Below are 4975 nucleotides of genomic sequence, written 5' to 3'. Positions count from 1 at the left end.
TGGCTGACCATTGATTAAGTAGTCCCCAGGTTAACCTACACAGCCAAAATCTAATAATTAAGATTCCAATTCAAAGTTTCATGCACTTACTGTTACTCAATTCATAACCTAGAGTTTTTTTTTTTTTGGGGGGGGGATTAGATTTTCCAGCGCACAGGAAGCATTTGCTATCAAGTAGCCATGACCCCCCGTTTTCTTAGAAAAATGTAGCCACTACACTGAAATAGTACAAAAAAGAATCACAGACATAAGGTAAAATCGAGTGAGACAGCTCTTTATAGTTGTCGTGATGCTAGGACATGAACTTTACGAACATAATCCAAGAAGTAGGTTGATAACTAGGGTGCTTTTATCAAGTAATGACGGTAACTTGACATTATCTATCTTCTTTTTCTCTCAATGAACATGCATACTGCTCTATCACTGAAAACCCTACATGTCCACAAACAATGAAGTAGTCTTGTAGCCGGATATTGCCAAAGATTGGTCGGAATCTAATAATTAATCATTTCCTTTGACAACAGACGGGGAAACTGACGCTACAAAAGTGATGTTTATGCTTTGGTGTTGTTCTTTCTTGAGCTTTTGACAGGACGTCGAGCTGTAGATTTAAACCAGGGTCCAAATGATCAAAACCTTGTATTACAGGTAAAAGAAAATATAGATACAGAAGGGATACAATTCCTTGAGGAAGTCAAAGCAACATATTAAAACCCAGAAAGTCACCAATGCTATTACTTTCTTCCATTCCAAAACACTTGGTCATTCAATTACTAATACTAGTTATTTTCTTCAGTGAATTTCCTTTGTTTCCAATTTTGTTCCAGCATCCCTAAATATTTGTGTAGTAATTGTCCATATTCCCATCATAAAACATTCTGGTTTACAAGTTTTAAAAAGGACGGGATTGATATTGTCCACATTGACATATAGGTGAGAAACATACTGAATGACCGCAAGAAGCTCCGCAGGGTGATAGACCCAGAAATGGCACGAAATTCTTATACCTTGGAGTCCATAGCCATGTTTGCCAATCTTGCATCACGATGTATCCGCACAGACAGTAGTGAGAGACCTTCTATGGCAGAATGTGTAAAAGAGCTGCAAATGATTATCTACACTAATTCAAAAGGCTTGGCAATGGTTATGCATAGTTTGAGAATGATCTAATGAAATCCCATGTTTAAGCACCAGGCAAATGATGGTTTTCTATCAGGAATAAAGATTCCTATTATTCAGACACCAAGCTAAATTATGACCAGGAAGAAGTATTTGGCATAATTATATATGATGCATTGCAATTTGGATGTTCCTAAAGGGCCTCCCCTGGTCTGTTCTCCTGCTCTCATCCTTTGGTTTGTCGCAGGAAAAATGTCCTCAAAGGACCAACATACAAGACAGACCACTTTTCTGGAAAATGTCCATCTACTAACAGTACCATTTTGTTGTGTTGGAATTATTGACTTGATTCCACAGATTGGATGAACATTACTCAAATGTCTATATATACTTTATAATATCAATATTTGATTACATTAAAGAAATTCAGAGTAATTAGCATTTCCATTATAATTCATGCACTCTAGTACTGCTAAATTTTATCAAGAAACATGTCCCTAACTCAACTATAATGTTTTTGTTGATGGACACTTCAAGATGATCAACACTATAAAATCTTTTTTTTTTCTTTGCCAACAACACTATAAAATCTACTATTCTATATTGAAAATGTTATCTAAAAAAACACTTTATAGATTGTCCAAGAAGAAAGAGTAATTCACAAAACTAAAGGGGAGGAAACCCAGAAGACTAAACGTGGTTTACCTGCAACACAATGTTTCTCAGCCCTATAGATAGGCGGATACAAATGGGATCCCTGAACCACTGATTTGATCCCTAGTCATAATTCAAACCCCCATGACCATCATTGCTACCACTTCTGAAACATGCAAAAGAAAATAATAATAATAATAAAACAACAACAACAACAATACGAAATAAGAAAACATATTAGAGGACATATTCAATTATATAATCATGAGGGAGTTAAAAAAAAACATGAGCTTCAAAGCAACATACAACAATGAAAGTTTCATCTTAACCAAATAATTTGAACCTTTGCCTGTATTCATGCAGAAGACTTTTCTGTATCAGATTCTGGAACGTCTAACTTTGGAGGGTTACTTAAGAGAGGGAGTTTCTTGCGCATCAGGTACTTGCGTCTCTGCAACATCAGCAGAACTAATACACTATCCGTCTTTACAATTTGTAATCCGCTTTTTTATACATGTTAAGGGGAGCTGCATCTATCATTCTACAGTGTAAATAAACTTCTCTTGAGGAACTCATCTGAGAAATTAGCTCCTCACTTGCCTTTAGAAGATGCCAGCCAATGCCCCTCCTGCAAGGAAGTACCAGAAACACAAGCTTAGGATGCAAACTTTAAATGCAGCGCCATCCAAAACGTTAGGCAGACATACTAAAGGATTAAAGGGAGCACTACTGCAAGACTTATGAGGATAACATTATGTTCTAGGTTCCACAGCATGTGCATTATCATGGAAAAGGGATGATAGAAATGGTAAACAACTTAATTCAAAATAAAAAATTAAAACTAAAAAAACTCCTATTTCTTGTTTTGAGTGTACATGCTATGGAATGTATAGAAGTCATCAAATAGCCCATTGATTTGAAAATTACAGAAAAAACCATCTAAAGAAGACAGAAATATGGATGACATTGATGGCAAGAATTTCAGGCTTTTTGTTAACATCATCTATAATTTCAATTCAAATGGATCATCACATCATCACCGGCACAAGTGGCGGCACAACCATGCAATTGCAAACTTAATCAACTTCTTGAAATCCAAGACTTAATAATAACAGGACACGTGGAATAATACTCAGACTAAAAGTATTACCACAAGGATGAAGCCATTTGGTCATTGCAATAATGAGATTACTATTAACATTTTAAAATAGAGGATGATGAAGACATCAGAAATTTTATTGTCTAAATTCCACGTTTCCTAATTCAAATTTCGAATTGCTATAAATAAAAGGTACATCTGGAACTAATATAGGAGCACGTCAGACTTGTCTTTTTCCTCCATCTGTCTGCGGACAAGCACACCCAAGGTAGAATTGGAGACTCCAGATGTAAAATAAACTCAGTATATAAATGCCTAGATTTAAAAAGACTAGTCATTTCATGTTCTCACGATTCTACGAAAGATTTTAATGATTAGAACACATTCAAACTATTCCATCAAAAAGGGGGCGGGGGAGAACAAATTCAAATTACAGTACATGGAGTGATTTAGAGAGGTCAAATAGAAGACACAAAGTAACAACTTAAACTGACAAGAGTAATCTAAGTTTTCCAAATACGACTGTTAGACCTATGTGTTGCGCAAGATGAATCAATACAAAAAGGTTTCAAGATTCTGCCCAGTTGAATGTTTCCAACCGTGACAATATGATTCAGGTATCAACCAAGTGACTTAGTTCGTTACTTTAACAATTTATGCCTGTTTTTCCTGAGCAGGTATTGATAAATCCTCATTTCCAATAACAGAAGTCTAAGCCCCGCATGCTTTTAAATCATTGCGGTCGGAAATTTAGGAGGACCCAACGAAGAAAAATTGAAAACTATCCTATTTCCTAGACAAGGAATCAAGGATCAAGCATGAATACCGTGATTGTGATAAAATCAACACTAGCACTAATCCAAGAGACACACAGGAAGTAGCTTATTTGATGGATAAGTTGATTAAGGAAAAGAGTACCTCCTCAGAGAATCTTTTACTGCCATATTACATATGTAAGGCGAATCTTTGGGAGGCGTGGGTGTTGGAGGTGAAACATTGGCACCTCTCTTGTTAAAACAAACCTCCACAGTCCCTGCTAACTGAACTTCTTGTTCTTTACCGCCTTCCACCGTTTCTTTGTAAATTCCGATAAGCGTGGCCATGTGCGGCATTTGAACTTTCCTCTCAACCAAATACTGCTTTACCAAAAACTTCAACACAGAAACATAACCTACGGGTAACACCATTGACTCAGCAAATGATTCGGCAAGCAACCCAATGGTCATGTCCATTTCCTCCTCCCCCATTACCCGAACCCACAAAGACCCAGATTTCAATTCCTTAAAATATACGAAATTTTCAAGGAATTTGAGCTTTTCGAGCTCATCATTACTCAGAAATCGACCGATGCGAAAGGGGTCTTGCTGGCACGAAAAGGTTGGGGTTGAAAGTGTTGTTGAAGAATGAGATGAAGAGGAAGATGAAGACTTAAAGTTGAAGCTGAACGTGCCATCTCTATGGAACGTGGTAAGTGGGTATTTGTAGATGGGTGATAGCCGAGTAAAGAAACGAGATTGGAGATGTCTAGGTACAGCAGACGAGGGGAGACGAGAGGGATGGTGAAGCTTCTGCGGATCCAAAGGAAAGGAAAGCGAAATGGTTGCAGCCATGGAATGAGAACTGAGAAGGGATGTTGCTAGCTCGGGTAGCAGAATCAGTTTTCAGAAAGGACGTGAAATCATGAGAAGAGCAGCAGAATCGCATATCACCATTCATGTGTCATCTAGGAAAAATAGAGCAGTGGTGAAACTCGAGAGCAGAGCAGAGAACGAAATCCGACCACCAAATCTAACTGGCCACAAGGTCCATCAAATGATCCGAGTTCTAACCATGACCAAATAGGTAGCTTACAAGTTACAAGGCCCATTCTTGATGGATATATCTTCAGAGCATGCAAATATATAGTATATGTTAATCAGAGGTGTACCTTACAATTTTCTTTCCGCCTAAGACGGAGATGTGCGTTGCTTTGCGTTATCCATAAGAAGAGGATATATGCCTTCCTTGCTCGTGGTAGAAAGAATGAGTCTAAGCTGGTTGTTAATATTTATTCCGTATTAAATTATAAAATATTTTTAAATAAAATTTTATATAGTAATAAAT

At 37.2% G+C, this 4975-nt stretch overlaps 2 pseudogenes; one reads left to right on the top strand and one right to left on the bottom strand.

Annotated features, from left to right (window-relative positions):
• The first annotated feature begins 359 nt into the window (after positions 1–359).
• On the top strand, positions 360–1371 carry LOC129299075 (probable serine/threonine-protein kinase PBL28; annotated as a pseudogene).
• A 500-nt stretch (positions 1372–1871) lies between these two features.
• LOC129299078 (uncharacterized) lies at positions 1872–4769 on the bottom strand (annotated as a pseudogene).
• Positions 4770–4975: the final 206 nt, after the last annotated feature.

The sequence above is a fragment of the Prosopis cineraria genome, unplaced genomic scaffold (assembly GCF_029017545.1).
Source record: "Prosopis cineraria cultivar Desert tree isolate PC_DT_omini unplaced genomic scaffold, ASM2901754v1 PC1026, whole genome shotgun sequence".
Classification (NCBI taxonomy): Eukaryota; Viridiplantae; Streptophyta; class Magnoliopsida; order Fabales; family Fabaceae; genus Prosopis; species Prosopis cineraria.
The sequence above is the reverse complement of the archived record's forward strand: the minus strand, read 5'-3'. Positions and strand labels throughout refer to the sequence as shown.